Here is a 27,242-nt window from a genome sequence, read left to right on the forward strand (position 1 = left end):
ACCATCCGACCTACATCAATAACAACTACTTGTGCCAAGTTTCAAGTCGATAGCTTGTTTCGTTCGGAAGTTAGCATAATTTCAACAGACGGACGGACGGACATGCTCAGATCGACTCAGAATTTCACCACGACCCAGAATATATATACTTTATGGGGTCTTAGCAATATTTCGATGTGTTACAAACGGAATGACAAAGTTAATATACCCCCATCCTATGATGGAAGGTATAAAAAGCGATCGAACAGTCAGTTAAGAAAGTAATTGAAAATACTAGTTACGTTTTTAATGAACAAATTAATTGAGTTTTGCAATCAACATCAATTAATTTTTTATTGAATTAATTGAAAAATTAATTGAAATTTGCTATTGAAATCAATTAATTTTTTAATCAAATATTTTTTTAATATTCAATTAAAACTGTGATTGATACTATCATATTCGTGAAAGAAGACATTTCAATTAAAAAATTAATTAGATCAATTAATTTCGTGATTGAATCAGAATTTTTTTGTGTACTTTCCATACAAACCGATTCCTAGATCTGTCTTCGGGGGCCTCATGGTACATGATGTACGTAACCGATCTGGTTGAAATTTGGACTGCTTAGATAACAATAAATTTCCCTAAATTTCTCCTACGACTCACACAAAATGCAGGTCACTCATACGAAAGATGTTTAGTTGATTCCTTTTCCTCCTCATCATGACGGCTCATGCAGTAGTCATCACACTTCACGCCGATAGGGTCAGCCAACGACCCGTTATTACAGATATCAGGAGTGCTATCTGACGACTTGAAAACAGTAGCATATCTATTTGCTTTGTGTCGTTGCAACCCTTGCAGTCCTCTACATTTTATATAGATTTGTTGTGTGTCAAGAGAATTTTCGTGAATGATGAGAATTGTTGTGGCGAAAAATTTTTCGAAAATCACGAAATACATGTTCACGATAAAATCCACATTCAAAAAAACTCACGTCCACGAAAATTGACATTAGTCACGAGAAATGTGATGCAACAAGAATTTTCGAGAATCACGCGAATTTTCGTGAGTCACAAAAATTGTAGTGAATGGTGCGTGAGCATGAGGCTTTAAACGTTGTTCGCTCTTGGATATGACGTTTCATTTCGTGAATTGTTTTTCTGATTCAATCACGAAATTAATTGATCCAATTGATTTTTTTTAAATTCAAATATCTTAGATCACAGAAATGATAGTATCAATTAAAAAATTAATTGAAAGTCAATTAAAAATTTAATTGATCAGATTAAAAATTTAATTGATACCATTAATTTTTGTGATTGATTTTTGTATCAATTATAAAATTTGTTGAATCAATTAAATTTTTAATGAATATTTTTTAAAACTCAATTAAGACTTAAAAAAAGAGTTCTAATCCGTTTAACTAACAACCCAGCAAAAAAGCGTTGCCAAAAAAGTAGTGAAAATGGTCTTTTTCGATCCGTAAGTGGTGCAAATTTGGCGCAGAAGCGATGAATTTAACATGGGATTATCACAATGGACTGAATAGTCTAAGTTAGAATGAAAATAAATCGGGCTGCCACTTTAACCTAACCTATGGGCTTCCCTGCAAAAAAAAAGCGTCGCCAAAAAGTAGTGAAAATGTTCTTTTTGGATCCGGAAGTGGTGCAAAATTGGCGCAGAAGCGATGAATTTAACATGGGCTTGTCATACGGCGGATGTCCACTATTTCAACAGCCGTTGCACTGAATATGCATCACTCCTTCAGATGTGATCCGAATTCAGTGTTTCGAATGTAAATTAAAAAATTTTGTGGTATTTTGACAAAAAATTAATTTTTATATTTTTTTATGATTTTTAATGCAATCTAACGCTTGTCTGAAAACCTTGACCTCAAAAATTTTCAGAATTTTGCAAATTTTCTAGAATGAAATCAGAAATTTTTTCGACAAAATTTAAATAATTTAAACCATTTTATTAATCCTTACCCTGTTTTTAACATATTTGAAATAAAAAAGGCTAAAATTGCCCTTTAAAGTATGAAAAAAGCGAGTTATAAAAATTGAATTAAAATAACTTCCTGAGTAGTTAAAATAAGAACATCTCTGGAAGAACATTTTTGGAAGTGCTTTTAAAGTTGTGCCTTTAGAAGTACTTCCAATTTTTTTTTGCTGGGTTGTCAAAGGACGGATGTCCTCCATTTCAACTGCGGTTGCACAGAATTTTCGTCACTTCTTAAGGTGTGATCTGAATTCTATGGTTTGGATGTAAATCAAAAAAAGGGAACCCTATATTTCACTAAAGCAGATTTAATTCTATTTTAGTGCATGGAATTATTACGTTTTAAGAAAGTTTCTATGACTTTAATATTTTTTTCCGTACAGAATTTATTAAAATTTGTAAATTTTACCAATAATGCATCCATCATGAAGATCGTATGACACTAAAGACATGTTTGCAATTTTCAATTCCAATTTTTTATACCCTCCACCATAGGATGGGGGTATATTAACTTTGTCATTCCGTTTGTAACACATCGAAATATTGCTCTAAGACCCCATAAAGTATATATATTCTGGGTCGTGGTGAAATTCTGAGTCGATCTAAGCATGTCCGTCCGTCCGTCCGTCTGTCCGGCTGTCCGTCCGTCTGTGGAAATCACGCTAACTTCCGAACGAAACTAGCTATCGACTTGAAACTTGGCACAAGTAGTTGTTATTGATGTAGGTCGGATGGTATTGAAAATGGGCCATATCGGCCCACGTTTACGTATAGCCCCCATATAAACCGATCCCCAAATTTGGCTTGCGGAGCCTTCCGGAGCAGCAAAATTCATCCGATCCGGTTGAAATTTGGTACGTGGTCTAAGTATACGGTCTCTAACAACCATGCAAAAATTGGTCCATATCGGTCCATAATTATATATAGCCCCCATATAAACCGATCCCCAGATTTGACCTCCGGAGCCTCTTGGAGGAGCAAAAGTCATCCGATGCGGTTGAAATTTGGTACATTTCGTTAGTATATGGCCTCTAACAGCCATGTAAAAATTGTCAAATTTTATTACTATAGAAAGTTTTGTCAAAATTTCATTTCTATAGAAAGTTTTGTAAAAAGTTTATTTCTACAGCAATGTTTGTCAACATTTTATTTCCATAGAAAATTTTGTCAATATTTTATTTCTATAGAAAATTTTATAAAAAATTTATTTCTGTAGAAAATTTTGTCAACATTTTATTTCTATACACAATTTTGTCAACATTTTATTTCTATAGAACATTTTGTCAACATTTTATTTCTATAGAAAATTTTGTCAACATTTTATTTCTATAGAAAATTTTGTCAAAATTTTATTGCTATAGAAAATTTTGTCAACATTTTACTTCCATAGAAAATTTTGTCAACATTTTATTTCTATAGAAAATTTTGTCAAGTTTTTATTTCTATAGAAAATTTTGTCAAAATTTTATTTCTATAGAAAATTTTGTCAAACTGAATTATATACGTATTTAATCGGCCTTTTTTTTGTTATGGACTAACTTACAATTTAGAAGACAGTGTTAAAAAGTTTTACGATACCTTGCCATCGGCAAGTGTTATCGCAACCCAAGTAATTCGATTGTGGATGACAGCCTTTAGTAGAAGTTCCTACGCAATCCATGGTGGAGGGTACATAAGATTCGGCCTGGCCGAACTTACGGCCGTATATACTTGTTTTCTTTTAAACTACGAAGTTTTCTTTAATAAGCGAAATATAATAATTTTGTCTATTGAATCTTCTTGAATTTGTCGAAGATTATTTACTTATTTTTGTGAAATCGGCGTGGTATCTGCGTTTCTAATACAGTTTAGTTAAAATTTTCGAAAATTTATCTCATTTTTCTAAAATTAACTAAAATTATCTTTCCTGGTGAATTCACTGTTTTTTTTGTATGATTTTTAATGTATTCTAACGCTTGTCTGAAACGTTTGACTTCAAATATTTTCAAAAATTCGCTATTTTTCCAGAATGGATGTAACATTTTTTTTCAACAAAATATAAATAATTTGTACAATTTTATCAATTCCTACTCTGTTTTTAAACTATCTGAAATCAAAAAAAAAATAAAATTACCCATTAAATATATGAAAAAAGCCACCCACCAGGAAGAAAAATTTTGATTATTTTTAGAAAATTTTAACTAAACTACAAACGCTGACATCACGCCGATATCACAAAAATAAGTAAATATTTTTCGACAAATTCTAGAAAATTTATTAGATGTCATTAATTTTTTTTTCATTTTTTAAATAAAATTTTGTAGCTTGAAGGAAAAATTGGATTTCAAAATTGCAAGAATGTCTTTGGTGCCATACGAAGTTCACGATGGACCCATTTGTAGTAAATTTTACAAATTTAAAGAAATGATGAATTATTTTGTGAGAAGTACGTATTTAGTAAATCTGTTTGCTTCATTTGTGTATAATTTTTTCCCCGTGTTTAATTCATTTAACTAACGTGCGCCAAAAATTATTTGAGTAAAGGAAACTTTCTCCAAACATAACAATTCCATGAACTAAAATATAATTAAATTACACCGAAAAAAGTGAACTGTTTTATAGGGAAAATGAACTAACACGCACGAAAATTTAACTAAATTTTACTCCACATTTTGAGATTTCCACAAAGCGTTGTTAAATTTAGCGTTAGTTTAACTACGGAAATTTTTTTCTGTGTGGCTTTAGTGAAATATAGAGTTCACTTTTTTGAGTGTAGTGGAATAAAATTCGCCCTCCTATTTGCCATTTTACTCCTATGTGTATATTCATTCATTAACTCGGACTGGATTTGATTCCTCAGACTTCCGTCTATAAGAGCGGTAGCGGGACGAAGACTTCATTTGTCAACATAGTTGCTATAGAAGATTCAATCGAACGCTTTCGAAATATATTGTAAACATTTTCATTGTCAATTGTATTCATTGAGTTTCTTTAAATGAATCGTCTGCACAAGTAGACAATTGGATACTTAGACAATACCGTTCAAAGGTTCGCAATTTGATATAACTTGTATGCGTCAACCCTAATCAATTAAATGGTCCCAGCAATTTTTTTCTTCTCTTTGGAAATACAAGTCCGTCTGTGTATCGGTAATTTGTCTTCGACATGTACGACTCCAATAATAGATTGCGCATCTCTAGCCATTGCTGACCTTAAGGCACCTTATTCTAAATTTGTCGTAGCTTTCTTTGGAATTCTAGATGCTTTCTAAAGAGATTAGCCGTTGAGTGATTATCAATTTAGTCGATTTTATTTTTCAAAAATATACGTAAGCACTAACCACACACGACCATTTATTTGTTTACAATGAATTTTCAAACAGCTTTGGGAATTCTTATCACCATCAAACTTGGAAGTGTTTTCTACAAGATTAAATAATAATTATAATTTATATAAAATGCGACTTAAAGAGAGAAGGACAATGTTGTTTTTGGGACATTATACTTTCTTAATAATAATGTTTCTGGATGCAAAGATATATTAATTTAGAAATATGTTTACACGCAAAGAAAACAAAAAACGTTTGGAAAACGTGTACCGAAAACGTTTTTCTTTTGTTAGAGTTTTTTGAATTGCTTCGAAAAGTTTAAACTTTTATCACAAAAAAAAAATCGTTTGTTAAAGAATTTTTACTTTTTCCATAAAAAAAAAATATTTTTGAACCAACAACACAGTCCATTTCGTTTATATCAAGCACTGTTCTTCTCTGACTTTAAGTCTTCACATTTTACAGTTCATAGTAAAAATTTAATATAGTATTTTGTAATGTTGAATATCTTGTGGGATCTTCCGAACATATCTGGAATAAAAACCAAAAAAAAAACTTTTTGGTGTTCGGTCGAAGCAGGGATCGAATCCAGGACCCTTGGCATGCAAGGAGGACGTAGCAACCACTGCCGTTAAATAAAGTTTGTTTAATCGGCTCCGCAAGCTATGCTATATAAATATAACTTATATGGATAATTGTCTATTGATGGCAATAACTGCTACATAGCTCAGTGGATAGTGTGTTAGCTTACAAATTGCATGGTCCGCGGTTCGATTTTCCGTCCAGGCGAAAGGTAAAATTTAAAAAATTTATAAAATCGAATAATTTCTTCTACATTGTTTGTATTACAGAAAACTAAAAAAACTCGTGGAAGTGAGAAAGATGTTAGGGAAAATGCAATTAGCCAGAAGAGATTGTGTTTTTGAGTTAGTGTTTATGAAATTGTTTTTACACCCTGGAAAAGAATAAACGTTTATCACAAAAAGTATATAATTTTCTTCGAAATAAACTTTCTTACAGCAAAAAGCAAATGAGAAACGAATTTTGTTTGTCTAAAATTTCGTTTGGGAGGCAAAAATTATTTTTTGCGTGTAGAAACGTCAGAGAGAGAATATAGACAAAAAATTTATTCTTCTTGTGATTAACATTTTTCGGCCAGAAATGCTTAGGATGAAACATAATATGTTTGCACAGTACAAACAATATTTAGCTTGAACATATTTTGAAAATATATATGCTTGAAGCAGAATATGTTTGGCAGTATACCTTGGGAATATTTTTGAGGATGTGTCAGTTAATTATTATGAATATGGGCATGAATATTTAAAAAATTCTTAAATAATTGAGCATAATAACATTGATTACATGTCGTACAACATGATTACCCTCTAAGTTCTCTGAAAACTTCAAATTAATCGGTTTAGCCGTTTTCGCAAAAAAACCCTTGTAGACAACGAATAGTTTATCAGAAACAAGTATATACGGCCGTAAGTTCGGCCAGGCCGAAGCCATGGATTGCTTCTAAACACTGCCATCCCCAATCGAATTACTTGGGTTGCGGTAGCGCTTGCCGATGGCAAGGTATCTTTAAACCTCCTAACACCGTCTTCTAAATTGTAAGTAAGTACATACGTGGTATATATTAAATTAAAAAATACCGATTAAATACGTATATAATTCAGTTTGACAAAATTTTCTATAGAAATTAAATTTTAACAAAATTTTCCATAGAAATAAAATTTTGACAAAATTTTCTATAGAAATAAAATTTTGACAAAATTTTCTATAGAAATTAAATTTTAACAAAATTGTCTATAGAAATAAAATTTTGGTAGATTATTTTTGGCTCGGGTGGCAACCATGATTATGAACCGATATGGACCAATTTTTGTGTGATTGGGGATGGGCTATATATAACTGTAGACCGATATGGACCAATTTTGGTATGGTTGTTAGCGGCCATATACTAACACCACGTTTCAAATTTGAACCGGATCAGATGTTAGAGACCATATACTAACACCATGTCCGTATCGGATGAAATTTGCTTCTCTTAGAGGCTCCGCAAGCCAAATCTGGGTTTCGTTTTATATGGGAGCTATATATAATTATGAACCAATGTGGACAAATTTTTGCATGGATGTTAGAGACCATATACGAACACCACGTTCCACATTTGAACCGGATCGGATGAATTTTGCTCCTCCAAGAGGCTCCGGAGGTCAAATCTGGAGAGCGGTTTATATGGGGGCTATATATAATTATGGACCAATATGAACCAATTCTGGCACAGTTGTTAGAGACCATATACTAACACCATGTTGGGAGCCACCGTGGTGCAAAGGTTAGCATGCCCGCCTTGCATACACAAGGTCGTGGGTTCGATTCCTGCTTCGACCGAACACCAAAAAGTTTTTCAGCGGTGGATTATCCCACCTCAGTAATGCTGGTGACATTTCTGAGGGTTTCAAAGCTTCTCTAAGTGGTTTCATTGCAATGTGGAACGCCGTTCGGACTCGGCTATAAAAAGGAGGTCCCTTGTCATTGAGCTTAACATGCAATCGGGCAGCACTCAGTGATAAGAGAGAAGTTCACCAATGTGGTATCACAATGGACTGAATAGTCTAAGTGAGCCTGATACATCGGGCTGCCACCTAACCTAACCTAGCACCATGTTCCAAATTTCAACCGGATCGGATGAAATTTGCTTCTATTAGAGACTGCGCAAGCCAAATCTGGGGATCGGTTTATATGGGGGCTATATATAATTAAGGACCGATATGGACCAATTTTTGCATGGTTGTTAGAGACCATATACCAACATCATGTACCAAATTTCAGCAGGATCGGATGATAGTTGCTTCTCTTTGAGGCTCCGCAAGCCAAATCTGGGGATCGGTTTATATGGGGGCTATATATAATTATGGACCGGTGTGAACCAATTTTTGCGTGGTTATTAGAGACCATGCACCAACACCATGTACCAAATTTCAGCCGGATCGGATGAAATTTGCTTCTCTTTGAGGCTCCGCAAGCCAAATCTGGCGATCGGTTTATATGGGGGCTATATATAATTATGGACCGATGTAGACCAATTTTTACATGGTTGTTAGAGACCATATACCAATACCATGTACCAAATTTCAGCCGGATCGGATGAAATATGCTTAGAGGCTCCACAAGCCAAATCTGAGGGTCCGTTTATATGGGGGCTATACGTAAAAGTGGACCGATATGGCCCATTTGCAATACCATCCGACCTACATCAATAACAACTACTTGTGCCAAGTTTCAAGTCGATAGCTTGTGTCGTTCGGAAGTTAGCGTGATTTCATCAGACGGACGGACGGACATGCTTAGATCGACTCAGAATTTCACCACGACCCAGAATATGTATACTTTAGGGGGTTTTAGAGCAATATTTCGATGTGTTACAAACGGAATGACAAAGTTAACCCTTTCACTACCGATGTCCTAAATGGACGGACATTCGAAACAGACACCGAATTCTATTTTCCCACTTAGTTTTGATTTATTTCCCGATGTCATTTTAAAGTGGAGGCTTTAATCTAAATAAGCTATAAATATTGTCCATATTGGTGAGGTATAAATTACTTTTTATAAACTTTCTGCTCAAGACTGTCATTCAAAATTGAATTTTTCGGGTCGTAGTAACCGTTGCCGATTGTAAGGTATATGTGGTATCACAATGGACTGAATAGTCTAACTGCCTGTTCATGAAACACAAAATCGACTCGAGACGAATCGTTCGTCTAAATTGAAACTAAAATAACTTTAGATATATATTCTAGAAAATCCTGAATTTTGTAATGAACTCATTATTTATGATTTACTATCGAACCCCGAAACAATTGAGATTTCACAGACACTGGTTTTCGAGATATCAATATGTGATTTTTGACGAATCGTTCGTATCGAGGCGAACGAAAATTCCACGAACAGGCAGTAAGTGAGCCTGACAATAAATCGGGCTGCCACTTTAACCTAACCTAACCTAACCTAAGGTATAGTTTTATTTTTAACATTGTTTCCTAAATTTAGTCCATTTGGGGTCTATGTTGAATAAAAAAGAGGCTTTCCTATGTTATATATGCATCTTTAGCTCTTGATCGTTTAATAAAAATGATATATGTTATAATATATAAATACTTGTGAACCTTTTTGTTCATGGTGGAGCACATAAAAATAAACTTCTTTTATTTAAGATTTCTTTTCGGACAAATGCATTATTTTTGTGTGAAAAAAAATTCAATAAAAACATTCGTCATTTTAGACGATACCCTATATGCATGAAATCAGAGAAGATTAACGCAATCTCATGTTCTGCACATCAGATAAATCTACCCACATACATCTGCTAAGTGTATAGACGCGGAAATGCCATATAGCCAAACATTCTCTAGTTTGGGGTGTATGTAGACACTGAGTTAATGCATTGGCAAGCTTCCATTCCACCGATTCCGATTAGATGCAATGTGGCGGAAATTAAATGCAAACATTTCAATGTGCCACACACTTTTTTCTTAAATAACTCAGAATGGGGCTGGCTGGTACATGGCAAACCCTACTATCAGTTAACTAACCAATTAATTGACCGAGTTGAATGAACATTTTTGGGCGTATTTGCAGTATCATCATTGTGTTCAAGGCCAATAGTATGGCCTTGACATTGGCCGGCAACGTATAGAAAATTAATCAAACAAATAGGCAATTCAATGCGAACACTTTGATAAATGCATGCGTTATTCTCGTACGAATGTATAACGTGCCTCCATGAGTCTTTGTTATCAGAGGAATATGCGAATAGATAAATGGTTGGAAAATGTATCAATGGATGGTGAATTATACAATGCTGTGATAAATAGAATTGACTTGGCTCTCTCCAAAACTATTCCATAAATAGATATAGAACAAGCGGCAAAGAACTTATGGTGGTTGGGTTGGAATATATTCGAAAAAAGAGAAAACAAGTACATAGGGCCAAAAGTTAAGCCAGGCCGAATTATAAACATCCACCACCATGGAATGCATACAATAATTTACTTCGAAAACAATTTGGTTAATATAGGTTCAGTAGCAAATTGTTCATACTGAGGGTCTTTCTTACAAACATTGGGGGCCAAGCAGCGTTGCCAATTTAGCTTTTTTCCCGCTAGATTTGGCTTTTTTGAAGACGTTTAGCGGGAAAAAAATGCATTTAGCTTTTAGCTTTTTTTCTGGCTTTTTTTCATGACCCTTTTAGCTATTTTTGGCTTTTTTTATTTTCGACATGTTCCTATTGAAATATGGATAAAACTTCGTTTTTATCTAAGCCTTGCTGCCAGAATAAGGGTTTTCACATGTTTCAAATCTCAATTGAAACATTAATAATTATTCCAGCATTTTGCAGCAAATACACCTGGTTGTAAAGTTCTTGCCTCGTATTCATAAAAGTTATCGTAAACTTTAAATCTACTATTACCATACAAATTCCTTATATAAACGTCATTAAATTATTAGGAATGTTAGCATTTGGCTCGTTTACCCTTTTTATGTTATTATAATATTCTAAAGTTATTATGATATTACTACATTAAAATAGTAGATGTGAATTGATTTGTACACTGTAAAAATATTGCCGTGAGGCCAAAGATTTCATGTCCTTAAAATACGAACGCGAATTTTGGTTATAATAGCATTTGCGAATTTCTCTTATATAAACTGTTTTCCTTGTCCAAAAGCCGATAAAGTCGTTTTGTCCTTATAGTTAAGTGATTCAACTTAAAAATGGGTATCTTTTCATAAAAGAAGGCTAGGGTCAATTCTAAAAAATTCTTAAAATTAATAGTCTAAATTTGTGGAGTTTTTGTATCTTGACCACAAACCAAAATAACGTTCAAAAATAGAAGAGGTTTTCAACATTTTATTTTAAAAACTTATGCATAGAATAATTTCTACTTAAAGTCGAGTCTGAATTTGAAAATTTAAGTTTTCGTTAGCACGTTTTTAAAGCACTGTGATAGCTCATGAAGAAAAAGCTGAGAAAACGAATAAATTCAAATTTGACTCGGAATAAATACAAAAATCATTAGTGTACAAAATCTTTGGAACCGAACATAGAAATAATTAAGGAAATAAAGTTTTTGAATGTGGTATTATTTTTTTCAACACCAAAAAATGCAATAAAAAATTCGTAGTGGGATGGGATGGATTTACATTTACGAAAATTGGACAACAATAGGTTTTGGGAAATTTTCGAATAAAAGTTACTCATTATAAACTTGCAAGACAGAATGGGTTTTATTCGCTTGGCTAAAATTAGGAGAAGTGTACACGTTCACGAATTTATCATTAATTCAGTTAAAACGAAATATATAGATATTTTCTAATGCAGTTCTATGTGACATGATTAACCAACTGACAATTGCAAGTTCACTGGGAAAAATGTTTTTACAAGGAAATATAAACGAAGGACTTCCAGTAAAAATTTGTGATAGTAATCAAAATGTATCGAGTACGCCAACAGAGCTAATATGACTTAGATTTTCTTACAGTCTCACAAAAATGGAATTAAATTGAATACAATTAAAATAATATGCATTTTAAGTGAAATAAAGCCTTTAAGTTTGTTAAATTTCAATCAAAAATGTGACTTTTGATACAAAAAAAATTAGGTTTTTTTCTAGCTATTTTTTTGCTTTTTTGGCTAGTTTTTTGGACAAATCTAGCGGTTTTTGGTGAAACAATTCTGGCAACGCTGGGGCCAAGTGATTTTCAAGGACATACCTCTCTTTCAAGACAAGGTTAGCTTCTTTTGCATCTAAAATCCCTCTATATTTAAAATTTATAGCAAATCGGATGCGTATTACGGCTTCCATAGCCTCAAGAAGTCAAATCGGGAGATCGGTCAATATGGGGGTTGTATCAATACATGATCCGATATATACCAAATTTAGTATATTTCTTTCAAACACCTCTAGATTTTCAATTTCAGCAAAATCGGATGAAAGTAGCGTCGTCTATGGACCTATATATCAAAACATGACCTGTATGCAGACGAAAAACGAGTTTGTGTACGATAGCCTCAGCAATGAAGGCTCTAGCGTCTTTACAATAGACAGACGGACACAGTTAGATCGTCTTAGAATTTTACTCTGATCAAGAATATATATAATTTATGTGGTCGGAAATCATGATTTCGATGTGTTACCAATGGAATGAGAAACTTATTAAACCCATCGTATGGTGGTGGGTATAACAAATTGGTATGAATAAATTTAGTAGGGATTTTCTACTAAAAAAAAATATGATAACAAATTTTATCATTTACATATGGTAAAATCTATAACTGAAATATTTTATTAAATTAAAAAAGAAGTCCATCTAATGGAGGGCAGAGCCGTGGAATTCTAAATACATCTAAATAGTCAGTAGTTAAAGAAAAAAATCCGTAGTTAAATTTAAGATGTCATTGAAAATAAAAAAATGGAATATTTGTTTGTAGTTTAATTTTTTTTCTAAATTTTCCACAGCACAGAGAGATTTTCCTTATCTCGAGTATATCTCTAAAATTATATAAACTAAACGTGGGTATAAAGTTTAATGGCCTTACGCATAAGTTCAATGTGAACTAAACAAGAAGAAAATTTTCATACGATTTCCAAAAATTGTAGGAATGTATGATTAACAAGTATATACAGCACTAAGTTCGGCCGGGCCGAATCTTAAATACCCACCACCATGAACCAAATATTAGGGTTTCCTTTGAAATTTCGGTAGGGCTTGAGGACTTGAGGACACTTCCCGAAGATAAATTTAAAGATTTCACCTATGAGGACTATATCAGATTCTGGATTTATAAGAACCATTTTGTTTGAGTTTTAGAGGAATCATTAACATCTCTTGTAAGTGTGCAAGAAAATTATAAAATAACGTCTTGATTTGAAATCTTAAATCTGTAGAAGTAAAATCTGGAAATTTTACATTGCGTTTCAAGCAATTTTCATGATCAGTGCGCCTTCTACACCCTCAAGAAGTGAAGTCGGTCTATATGGAGGCATTACCAAATGGACCGATAAAAACTTAATCCGATACACGTTTTTGTGAGCCTAAAATACCAGAATATTTACAATTTGAGGCAAATCAGATAAAATTTACGGTTTCTAGAAACCCAAGGAGTTAAATCGGGAGATCGTTCTTATGTGGGTTATACTAAAATATTGACCGATACTCACCATTTTCGGCACACCTCTTTATGACCCGAAAATATCTCTTGATTTCCAATTCCAGGCAAATAGGATAAAAACATCGGATTCTAGAAGCCCAAGAAGTAAAATCGGGAAATCGGTCTATATGGGGGCTATACCAAAATATGGACCGATACTCACCATTTTCAGCACACCTCTTTATGGTCCTAAAATACCTCTAGATTTCCAATTTCAGACAAATTGGATAAAAACTACGGTTTCTATAAGCCCAAGACTCCAAATCGAGAGGTCGTTTTATATGGGGACCATACCAAAACATGGACCGATACTGACAATTTTTGGCACACGTATTTGTGGTCCTACAATACCTCTAGATTTCCAATTTCAGGTAAATTGAATAAAAACTGCGGTTTCTATAAGCCCAAGAAGTAAAATCGAGAGATCGGTCTATATGGGGGCTATACCAAAATATGGACCGATACTCACAATTTTTGGCACACGTATTTGTGGTAGTACAATACCTCTAGATTTCCAATTTCAGGTAAATTGAATAAAAACTGCGGTTTCTATAAGCCCAAGAAGTAAAATCGGGAGATCGGTCTATATGGGGGCTATACCAAAACATAGACCGATACCCACTATTTTTGGCATACCTCTTTATGGTCATAAAATACCTGTAGATTTCAAATTTCAGGCAAATTGGATAAAAACTACGATTTCAGCACGATTGCTTCATTATTGAAGACTGTTACAAACGGAATTACAAACTTATTATACCCCCGTCACCATTCTATGGTGGTGGGTATAAAAATGTTATGATTTGGCGCCTCTAGTTCAGGGCGACAAAAAATTGTCGATTCGATTAAAAGTTTGGATCACGACATTCGATCGAAATTTGATGCCAACAGCAAAAAAACGAAGCAGAACAAAATGAAATGACAAAATTAAGTTAGCGGCAAAAAATAGAATGTAGAAAAAACATGTGGTTTTGAAGATTTCAAAATAAAAAGTGAATTGTATTGCATTATATCTTATGGAACCATTTTACATTCTTCCGAATTCTTTACTAATTGGAGGACGAGATGTTTGTATATTCATCGGCGATAAATAAGGAATAAGAGTGCACATTGCTCTTGGTGTAGGTACATGGGTTTGCAGGCTCAATGGACGATTTCGGCTGACGAAGGAGGCGTTCAAATGGAATATAAATTTGGTGGCATGTCAACGTCAATTCTATTGATGTAACAATTGTCCGCAGTCTTAAAACTTTTGGCCAGTGAAAGCTTTCATCATTCACTATTCACACAAAAAAAAAAAATCTGATTCAATCACGAAATTAATTGATCCAATTAATTTTTCAATTAAAATATCTTAAATCACAGAAATGATAATATCAATTAACAAAATTAATTGAAAGTCAATTAAAAACTTAATTGATCCAATTAAAAACTTAATTGATACTATTAATTTTTGTGATTGATTTTTGTTTAAATTAAAAAAATTGTTGAATCAATTAAATTTTTAATTGAATATTTTTTAAAACTCAATTAAAATTTTAATTGGAAATACTTTCGTGATTTTTTTTTCTGTGTTCTTACAAGGTGGTCCAGAAGCTTTATGTTGTCATGGAATGGTGCGGTAGTTGGTTGATCTCAATCTCTTGGATACCGCTTTTGCCTGTGTACTTTTTTATGGTTCTGTGCCGAGCTAGGATGCTTGCTCCCGAACTCGACAACTCGACTGACTAATTTTTGTGTAACTTTTATTTGATTTGCATTAAATATTCAAAATATGTTAATTATATGTAAATTAACTACAAATTAGAAAAAATCGTCCTAAAACTAACATATTTACTACTCCTATATGGGGAAAACGATGTAAAAAACAAGAGGAAATGTTTTACGATAGCAAATTACCAATCGAGAAAGTTTTCGATCGATAAAACTCGATATCGACTCCCATGATCCGAAAAATTTAGATTTCTATCAAAAGTTCTCGATATCGATTGCCGTGATTAGCCCCCAGTTTTGTATCTAAACAGTATACCAGGTCATTACTTTTTCCTAATTTTATCAACAAAATGTGGAAATCTCAAAAGGTAGAGTATAATTTAGTTCAATATTCGCATAATTTAGTTAATTTTTTCCCATTAAAAAGTTTACTTTTTTCCGTGTACCTGATATGACACTCGCACCAAAATCTTACATTACCAGGTAATCTTAGCGCCCTTCAAAATATGTCATTACCACATATTAGATAAAAATGGGTAAAAATTGCTGTTCCAAGTGTCTCAGGAAGTCATTTTTCGAATTTGACCTGTCTGACAACAAACAGATATCGTTAGATCAATTTCGTCATGTATGGGGTAGAACTTATCCCTGAACAACGCGAGATACAGATAAATAGCCTATTGGAAAAATAATAGATTTATTTTTACTATATTTAATTTTAATTGCGGCTCCTGCTAATGTTTTTGGAAACAATCATGGTGGTTCCCCAGGAGAGGAATATAATTGGATTAATTCAATGGAAACGCCTACATGTAATAGGTACTTTTAGTTAATGGGGTAGGTAAGTAAGTAAGTTCAAACAAAATTTTTCTCTGCGTGCAAAGTAGACTGTTTAATCGACAATTTACCCTCTTCTAGCACGGTTGCCGAAAATAATCTACCACAGTTTAGAAAAATTGTACAAAAAAAAACTACCAACTAAAAAATTCTGTTTTTTCAGTATTTGATCTATTCTTGTGGTTATTATGAAAATAAATTTTCTATTATTCTGTTTTAGAAGTTTATTTATTATTTTATGATCACTCCTAATAGCGACAATTTGTTTTCAGCTTGCGCCAACAAGAGAAAATTACTACTTCTACATAAAGATTAAAAACTTTGATAGCATGACCTAAAACGAAAATTAACATTTTTATAATATTGACATAATATTTGCTTAATATAAAATTTAGTGAAAATTTTATTTTTTTCTACGGAAAATTTTGTCAAAATTTTATTTCTATAGAAAATTTTGTCAAAATTTTATTTCTATAGAAAATTTTGTCAAAATTTTATTTCTATGAAAATTTTGTCGAAATTTTATTTCTATACAAAATTTTTTTCAAAATTTTATTTCTATAGAAAATGTTGTCAAAATTTTATTTCTATCGTAAATTTTTGTCAAAATTTTATTTCTATAGAAAATTTTGTCAAAATTTTATTTCTTTCGTTTTGTTTTGCTATTGTTGGTTTTTTCTTTGATCATTGTTGTTGTGTTTGATTTCAGCTTAAAACCATGCATTGACTAAACTACAAGTGTAGCTTAACCAATAGAGGAAAAGAATGTTTGTCAAATTTATTTGGGCACAGCCCTATAGACTGCACATTCTTCATCAGCATCCTCTACTTGCAGCAAAACTATCAACCAATTATGAGAGTAAATTCAGGCTGTTCACTAAACCCAAAAGTGAACCACACTTGAACCTTCCGAAAAAAGGTTTACACGATAGCCGGCTTATGCCGAAATAAATTCGTAAAAACATATCTCTTAAGATACACTTGTAGTTATAAATTTGACAAACATTCTTTTCCTCTGTTGGTTAAACTACACTTGTAGTTTAGTCAATGCATGATTTTTAGCTGAAATCAAAAACAACAATAATTTTATTATATAGAAAATTTTGGTAAAATTTTATTTCTATGGAAAATGTTGTCCAAATTTTATTTCTATAGAAAATTTTGTTAAAATTGTATATCTATAGAAAATTTTATTTCTATAGGAAATGTTGTCAAAATTTTATTTCTATAGAAAATTTTGTCAAAATTTTATTTCTATAGAAAATTTTGTCAAAATTTTATTCCCATAAAAAATTTTTGTCAAAATTTTATTTCTATAGAAAATTTTGTCAAAATTTTATTTCTATGGAAAATGTAGTCCAAATTTTTTTCTATAGAAAATATTGTCAAAATTTTATTTCTATAGAAAATTTTGTCAAAATTTTATTTCTATAGAAAAGTTTGTCAAAATTTTATTTCTATAGAAAATTTTGTTAAAATTTTATTTCTATAGAAAATTTTATTAAAATTTTATTTCTATAGAAAATTTTATTAAAATTTTATTTCTATGGAAAATGTTGTCCAAATTTTTTTTTCTATAGAAAATATTGTCAAAATTTTAATTCTATAGAAAATTTTGTTAAAATTTAATTTCTATTGAAAATGTTGTCCAAATTTTTTTTCTATAGAAAATATTTCTATAGAAAATTTTGTTAAAATTTTATTTCTATAGAAAATTTTGTTAAAATTTTATTTCTATGGAAAATGTTGTCCAAATTTTATTCCTATAGAAAATATTGTCAAAATTTTATTTCTATTGACAATGTTGTCAAAATTTTATTTCTATTGAAAATGTTATTAAAAAATCTACCATTTTTTGATAGAATTCCACCAACAGTGGTAACTTTGTCTGCTAGCTGACCTGACTCTTGTTCTCTGCAAATGTCCGTACTCAAATCTTTCGTATCTCAAAATGACTGGAAATAGAACCTTGATATGCTTCTATTAGGTATTCAATACAATACTGCACCAGTATAGAGTAATGCGATACATTTGTGGGCAACACGATGTTTTAGTATTGAATTTGAAATACGATGCCAAGATTCAGGGACAAGATACAAAGTATTTTTTTTTTATTTCCACATACTTGTACCAGTACCAGCAACCACTGTGAGATCATTTTCCTAGGTTGGGAAGATCTTACCAATAACTTGATGTGCAATTTATTACGCTAGATGAATATGTGCCCCATCGTATGAAAATAAATATCTGCCGAGCCCTTAATTGAGAGTTCATTGAATGGAATATCTGTGATACATTAAAACAATATTCTACAGCAAATTTAATTCCTGCGAAAAAAATTAAATTTTTCTACATGTATGTATCTGTGTATTTTTGACAAAGCTAATAGTTGTTAAGCCCTATTTAAAAATATGTATTTTAAAATATTACGCTCTAGGAATTTAGATTGATTGCGGTTGTGTAAACTTCAATAAACGGTGTTTTACAATAATTGTGTTTATCACAGCATCAGCCGCTTTTGTGCTAAAACCATATTTGGTTTGTCTTGAGGGAAAATATGATCGTCTTATCAAATAGCAGCAAATCTATTATATAAAGACGCAGAGAAAAGCGAAGAATAAGCAAATATTTAATACGCAATGATGTCAAGACATGATGAGCTAATGAGGAAAATAAAACCGCAATTATTTGTGTTTATGCGGTTGTTCCCACGTAACCAGGGGCGGATTTGTAACATTTGTGGCCAAGATGATTTGTAGTAATGTAAGGAGCATTTAATTTCAACTAACAATAAGAAACAGATTTTCATATAAAAAAATACTAGATTTTTTGACAAGAACAAGGGCCACACCATACACTCAAACAAAAAAAAATATATATTATTATATAAGCATACAGATTACTTACCATGAACTTATGAATTCATTTTAACTATATGTGTGAAAATAATACTTTTTCCTCCAAAACAATGAAAACAATTTAGCAAAAAATCTTTAATTTACAATTAATTATTATTTGAGCTTTATGGACAAATTAGATTAAGGAACTTGATCAATAGAACCATTGAAAAGAAAACGCCAGATACAAATCTATACACGCCTAGACTGTACATTTTTGGGAAATTTCCTCTTACAGAATTTTGGAATTTTCCTCTTAAAAATTGAATCATCTTTATTTCCACAGTGCATTATCTTTTCATATATCTACAAATCCCTTAATCTTATTTTATTTCGTTTTCTTACTACAGTAATGCAACAACACGAAATTTATTTTTAGAAGCTACTTGTTGAATTCACCTTAGTGGTGAACAATCGAACAATACTTTTGTTTCTATAGTCAACAACGACATGTGACAACTTGCACTGGTAGAAAAAGTTTCGTTATATTAATGAAATGTGTCATTAAAATTGAGCCAATGAAACAAATTCATTGATATAACGAAATTTTCCGTTATTATAATGAATTTTCTGTTAGTCAACGAAACGTTTCGTACTATTAACTAATTGTCTTAATGAAAATGTTTCATTGTATCAATGAAAAATTTTCGTTGGGTCAATTTTAATGAAATTTTTTTTGTGTGTACAGAAACTGGTTTCAAGGAGACAACACCAATTCTAACGCGTACATCAGTAGCGTTTTTCCTAGTTTACGACGGGCTCTTCGTTAATTATTATTTTTCATGTTAGCCTGATACTGAAACAGGTGATTAACGTCCAAGTGTATGATATCTTTAATTTACAATTAATTATTATTCGAGCTTTTTGGACAAATTAGATTAAGGAACTTCATCAATAGATCCATTGAAACGAAACCGCCAGATACAAATCCATACACGCCTAAACTGTATATGTTTCAGATATTTACAAATGTCTGGCCCTGTTTTTACTTTTACATAATAAAAGATCTGTGGTTTTCTTCTCTCTCCGATTCTTAATCCATTTTGAAATTAATTTGAAATATGTTGTGGTGTTCCATTGGCCCATACCTATCTTTCCGACATCATAAACTCTCACTAGATACTCAATGTCCTCAGAAATTTTACGCCAACGAAGATCGTTTGGAAATTTCCTTTGGCAGAAAAAGTGTTTGAAAGAATAGTATATTATTCTTGTGATGACTCCTTTCACAGGATGCGAAAACACAATTTAATAAATTCTAACTCATATTTTTTTTAATTTTGTTGTGTTGTGATACTATATATGATTTACTTCTCTCTCATTAATGAGTGCTTGTATGGGTAGCTCAATGACAAGTGGACTCCTTTTTATAGCCGAGTTCAAACGGCGTTTCATATTACGGTGAAGTACTTAAAGAAGCTTTGAAACACTCAGCATCCACCGCTGAAACACATTTTGCTGTTTGGTCGAAACTGGGGTTGAATCCATGATCAAGGAGGGCTATTGCATCCGGTGGCTCCCACGTAAGGCGCGCGGTGATGAATTCCCACTTATAAAAATTGCTTCAAATTGAAGCACTTCCGCCTGTGACTAAAGTCGCACAACGGTAACACTGTGTCTCAATAATCTCGTCTCACAAACTATCTAAATCTTGCGTTTTTGTTTTTGTTCTTGTTTTTCTCTTTACTGATTTACATTTCCTGGAGCCTTTTAACTGAAATACAACTACAGTCCAGTGCGGAAAAGCATGCTAGCGAAATGTATAGCGCAGCAATGATAATGTTCGTTTTGGATCCGGAAGTACATGGGCTTGTTATGCACACAAAAAAAAAATCATTAAAATTGAGCCAACGAAAATTTGTCATTGATATAACGAAAATGTTTCATTAATACAATGAAATAAATCGTTAATAGTACGAAATGTTACGTTGATTAACAGAAAATTCGTTATAATAACGAAAAATTTCATTGTATTAACGAATTTGTTTCATTGGCTCACTTTTAATGAAACATTTCGTTAATACAACGAAACTTTTTCTATCAGTGTGGGGCAGAAGTTATCGAAGTTATAAGCATGAGCATACGGTTGCTAATATTTCCATAGTTCGAGTTTATTACAAAAAGCAAAAACGTAAAAAAATCAAATTTTCTAACTTTTTCTACTTGCATCTCTACGTAAAGGCGTTTTGAGTAATACTACCAAGTATTTTATCGCATATCTGCCGAGAAATGGATCTGCACACTTTTTAAATATTTTTTTATACCCTCCATCATAGGATGGGGGTATATTAACTTTGTCATTCCGTTTGTAACACATCGAAATATTGCTCTAAGACCCCATAAAGTATATATATTCTGGGTCGTGGTGAAATTCTGAGTCGATCTAAGCATGTCCGTCCGTCCGTCCGTCTGTTGAAATCACGCTAACTTCCGAACGAAACAAGCTATCGACTTGAAACTTGGCACAAGTAGTTGTTATCGATGTAGGTCGGATGGTATTGAAAATGGGCCATATCGGTCCACTTTTACGTATAGCCCCCATATAAAGGGACCCTCAGATTTGGCTTGTGGAGCCTCTAACAGAAGCATATTTCATCCGATCCGGCTGAAATTTAGTACATGGCGTTGGTATATAGTCTCTAACAACCATGCAAAAATTGGTCCACATCGGTCCATAATTATATATAGCCCCCATATAAACCGATCCCCAGATTTGGCTTGCGGAGCCTAAAAGAGAAGCAAATTTCATCCGATCCGGCTGAAATTTGGTACATGGTGTTGGTATGTGGTCTCTAACAACCATGCGAAAATTGGTCCACATCGGTCCATAATTATATATAGCCCCCATATAAACCGATCCCCAGATTTGGCTTGCGGAGCCTCAAAGAGAAGAAAATTTCATCCGATCCGGCTGAAATTTGGTACATGATGTTGGTATGGTCTCTAACAACCATGCAAAAATTGGTCCACATCGGTTCATAATTATATATAGCCCCCATATAAACCGATCCCCAGATTTGGCTTGCGAAGTCTCCAAGAGAAGCAAATTTCATCCAAGCCGGTTGTAATTTGGAACATGGTGTTAGTATATGATCTTTAACAACCGTGCCAGAATTGGTCCATATCGGTCCATAATTATATATAGCCCCCATATAAAACATTCTCCAGGTTTGACCTCCGCAGCCTCTTGGAGGAGCAAAATTCATCCGATCCGGTTCAAATTAGGAACGTGGTGTTAGTATATGGTCGCTAACAAACATACCAAAATTGGTCCAATCACACAAAAATTGGTCCATATCGGTTCATAATCATGGTTGCCACTAGAGCCAAAAATAATCTACCAAAATTTTTTTCTATAGAAAATTTTGTCAAAATGTTATTTCTATAGAAAATTTTGTCAAAATTTTATTTCTAGAGAAAATTTTGTTAAAATTTTATTCGGTTCATAACAAAATTTTCATCATTTTCAAAATTATATTTCTATAGAAAATTTTGTCAAAATTTTATTTCTATAGAAAATTTTGTTCAAATTTTATTCGGTTCATAATCATGGTTGCCACTCGAGACACAAATAATCTACCAAGATTTTATTTCTATAGAAAATTTTGTCAAAAGTTTATTTCTATAGAAAATTTTGTTAAAATTTTATTTCTGTAGAAATTTGTGTCAACATTTTCTTTCTATAGAATATTTTGTCAAAATTTTTATTTCTATAGAAAATTTTGTGAAAATTTTATTTCTATAGAAAATTTTGTTAAAATTTTATTTCTGTAGAAAATTTTGTCAAAATTTTATGTCTACTTTGTCAAACTGAATTATATACGTATTGGATCGATCTTTTTTGATTTAATATATACCACGTATGGACTTACATACAATTTAGAAGATGGTGTTAGGAGGTTTTAAGATACCTTGCCATCGGCAAGCGTTACCGCAACTTAAGTAATTCGATTGTGGATGGCAGTGTTTAGAAGAAGTTTCTACGCAATCCATGATGGAGGGTACATAAGTTTCGGCCTGGCCGAACTTTCGGCCGTATATACTTGTTTTTTTTTTTTGAAATTTATATTACTTTGTTTGTCTTTAAAGTGTTTTATATCCGATAATATTCAGAAAATTTAAATATATTGCGAAAACTGAGTAAAACAAAGAAATTTTTGATTTCTCCTCACATTCTTACTTTCAATACTTTCCTCTGGAACGAAATTTTAGACAAACGAAATTCCCATTTAATGTAAAGCAATTTCTTCAAGTGCACATAAAGCCGTATTTATGACAAACAATCAAACGATTGTTTCTAATCATTAAACCCTAAACCACATAGTGGTCAGGATATAATAACTTTGATCAGCCAAAAAATGTGCCTACCAGAAATATTGATTTTAGACCCCATAAAATATATACCGATCGACTCAGAATCACCTCCTGAGTCGATCTAGGGCTTGGTATTCGTCCGTCTTTCCATGTATTTGTTGTTCTCAGGATTCCGGTTGCAATTATTAACCGATTTTGACGAACGCTATTGAAGCACGAACGCTACTGAATTTGGAAGAAATCGGATCAAATTTAGATATAGCTCCCATATATATGTATCGCCAGATTTCAACAAATGGGGTCACGTTGCGCTTTGTTACAAACCAATCGTCACCAAATTTGGCAAAAAGTAATATTCTTCATCACCCTTCAAGTCTGCAAAATTTCATCCAAATCGGTTTAGATTTAGATATAGCTCTCATATATATGAATCGCCAGATTTTCCCAAATTTGTCCATAAAATCCTTATTTAGCAACCGATCTTACTCAAAGTTGGCTAAATGTAATCTTCTATAGTACTAACGATATGTGCAAAAAATCATCGAAATAGGTTCAGATTTAGCTACAGCTCCCATACACAGACAAAAATATCACCAAAATATTTCCAATTAAAAAGTTAATTGAAGTTGAAAATCAGAAAGTGATTACAAATATTGACCTTTTTTAATTAAAAAATTAATTGAGTTTTGCAATCAACATCAATTAAATTTTTTATTGAATCAATTAAAAAATTAATTGAAATTTGCTAATGAAATCAATTACTTTTTTAATCAAGAATCTTTTCTATGCCCAATTAAAACTGTGATTGATACTATTATTTTCGTGATTGAAGACATTTCAATTAAAAAATTAATTGGATCAATTAATTTCGTGATTGAATCAGAAAATATTTTTTTGTGTGTATATATGTACCCCCCGATTTTTCTAAATTTGGCCATAAAAGCCTTATTTATCAACCTATAGTACTCAAAGTTGGCTAAATGTAATCTTCTATAGCACTAACTATATGTGCAAAAGTTCATCGAAATCGGTTCAGATTTACCTAGAACCCTTATTTATTAACTGACCTTACTCAAAGTTGGCTAGATGCAGTCCTCTATAGTACTAACTGTATGTGCAAAGTTTCATCGAAATCGGTTCAGATGTAGATATAGCTCCCATATATATGTATTGCCCTTTTTTTTTTTTAAATTTGCCCCTAATAACTTTATGTTTGAACATAGAGGCCTCATGTCTTAACTGATCTTACTCAAATTTAGCACAAGGTCACTTTCTGTGGTTTCAATTAAACCTGGAAAATATCATCTAAATCGGTTCCGATAAATTTGGCCATATTACAAATTTTTATGTACTATCCGATCGTATTTAGACTTACATATAACTCTTACATAATAATATTGCCCGATTTTCCGGAATTTTGATTTATTACCCACATAAATTGAGCGATTTCCTCTTTTTTAATAAATGACTTAAAATTAACAGAAAAAAATATCACCAAAATATTCCCAATTAAAAAGTTGATTGAAGTTGAAAACTTTTTCAATTAAAAAATTAATTGATACTATTAACCTTTTAATCAAACTAGAAAAATTAAGTCAATTAAGTCAATGATTGACATTTTTTTAAATTTTCTATTAAAAAATTAATTGATACAATTAACTTTTTGATCAAACTCGGAAGAGTAAGACACTTAATTCTGGAATTTTTTTTTAAATCTTGATTAAAAGAAATTGAAACTATGAATTTTTAAATCAAACTAAAAATTATTAAAAATAGTTATAGAAACTCATTGATATATACTAGAGGTCTGCACAATTCCATTTGTAAATGCATATTGTTTCGGATAAGTACTTGGTGGTATTTGACAAGCAAGTGTTCTCTTCACTTCACTACTTGCGCTCTGAGAGAAAGACAGTGTATGTACTATATTCGACAGCGAATTGCATACATGTAGTGAAAAGTTATTCGATGCAGACCTCTAATATATACTATAGCGATTAAAAATTTAGTTTCGTTTTTAATTAAAAAATTAATTGAATTTTGCAATCAACATCAATTAAAACTTTAATTGAATCAATTAACAAATTAAGTTAAATTTGCTATAGAAATCAATTAATCAAGAAATCAATTAATCAAGAAATTTGTTGATACCCAATTAGGTCTGCATCGAATAACTTTTCACTACATGTATGCAATTCGCTGTCGAATATAGTACATACACTGTCTTTCTCTCAGAGCGCAAGTAGTGAAGTGAAGAGAACACTTGCTTGTCAAATACCACCAAGTACTTATCCGAAACAATATGTGTTCCGAAAAACAGGAACAATAAAAATGTAAGTACTCGAGAAAAAGTACAACATGGATTCTCTTCACTTCACGTGGTACTACAAGTATTTCTCAGTTATGTGCGAAGCAAAACTTTCCATTATTATTAATCATAGATATGTATGTATGCCACATATTTCATATATTTATGTATGTCACACACTTTGCTTAACGTTTTCCGTCCTTTATAACAAACCGAAAACATATATTATGGAGAGTAACTGTTTTTTGTATTTCTGAAACTGCACGTGGTACATGGAGTACTCTATGAAGTTTTGTTCTCGCAACATACTCGACGTGATCACTCTGAGTACACTTCAATAAGAGATAAAGAGGAATATGTGTTTGTTGATAGTGAAGACATCAGAGTAGCAACAAAAAGTTACTCGTGGCTTTTGGTGTTCATCAAAATGTGTACCAATTTTTTTGCGACTCTCTCAAATAGATGTACTCATGTAGCAAGTACACGTGTAATCTGCATTTACAAATGGAATTGTGCAGACCTCTAATTGATACTATCATTTTTATGATTGAAGACAGTTCAATTAAAAAATTAATTGGATCAATTAATTTTGTGATTGAATCAAAAAATTTTTTTTGTGTGTACTTATATACTGACTCTGTAGGTGCAAAATCAACTACAGCTACAACTATATATATAATATCAGATATTTCTGCTCAGATTGTGCCAAAACTCCCATAAAAATGTATCATTTAATGTTCTTAAATATGGAAATGCGGCTTATAGCTCAAACCAATAGCAATGTTACCCCACAAATGCTTATGCTACTAATTCAGTAGGGGTGGTTTAGGGTATGATATAGTAGACCCGCCCGACTTTCTACTTTACTCACATGTTTTTATTTATTATTAGCTTCCAAAGGAAACTTTTTTTGTCTAAAATGTCGTTCCTCAGAAAAGAAAACTTTTCTTTCAATGTAAATATCGGATCACCTGTTAATTCTGCTTTGCCGTTTTAAATTTTTTTTCAGCTAAAGTTTTTAAAAGAGATCGAGTTCTAATCAAAGAACCAGATAAGTATGATTTTAAATACCCCTTTGCCACAGTTTAGGGCCCTGCTGTTGAATGTCATGAATGATCTAAAAACTCTTGGAAATTTTTAATACATCTTGTCAATGATATGTGGAACGTGCATACAAGAACAAGTAAAAATAATAAAAAAATAGATTAGTAAATAATTTTATTGCTACGGTTTTATAGACTCTTTAACTGCTGTTAATTACAGACTTTTGTAGGTCTATTTGATCTCGGATCACTGTTGACGCCTCATCTTGTGCTAAATGGAGCGAATATCTGGCACGCCGATACAAAACACACACATACAAATTCAAATCCAATTCAATCAAACGCAGTTTCGCTAGGAATGCAAGAGTACACAATTGAATCTTGAAGAAGGTGTCATAAAGCTAACATTTGGTTTATGATTAAGATTGCATTTGCCATTGTTCTTAGTTGCTGAAATGTTCTGTCATTATTTGCATTCTGCTGCACAAGCATTTCAGAAGCAATGGCTAATGACGATAATGGTACATTGAAGATGAAAGTGATTGACGGTTGTATTTGCAATGTAGAGGATTTGTCGGCTTTTTTTTGCAAAACGCTCTGTCGAAATGACCAA

The 27,242-nt window shown here is 32.1% G+C and overlaps 1 protein-coding gene and 1 long non-coding RNA gene across 4 annotated transcripts in view; one reads left to right on the plus strand and one right to left on the minus strand.

Moving 5' to 3' along the window:
- LOC142221293 (uncharacterized) overlaps positions 1–27,242 on the minus strand; it is a 278,541-nt gene that overhangs the window by 215,343 nt on the left and 35,956 nt on the right. The window lies entirely within an intron of this gene.
- kar (monocarboxylate transporter 10-like protein kar) overlaps positions 1–27,242 on the plus strand; it is an 83,800-nt gene that overhangs the window by 38,390 nt on the left and 18,168 nt on the right. The gene's annotated exons all lie outside the window — the stretch shown is intronic.

The sequence above is a fragment of the Haematobia irritans genome, chromosome 1, assembly GCF_050003625.1.
Source record: "Haematobia irritans isolate KBUSLIRL chromosome 1, ASM5000362v1, whole genome shotgun sequence".
Classification (NCBI taxonomy): Eukaryota; Metazoa; Arthropoda; class Insecta; order Diptera; family Muscidae; genus Haematobia; species Haematobia irritans.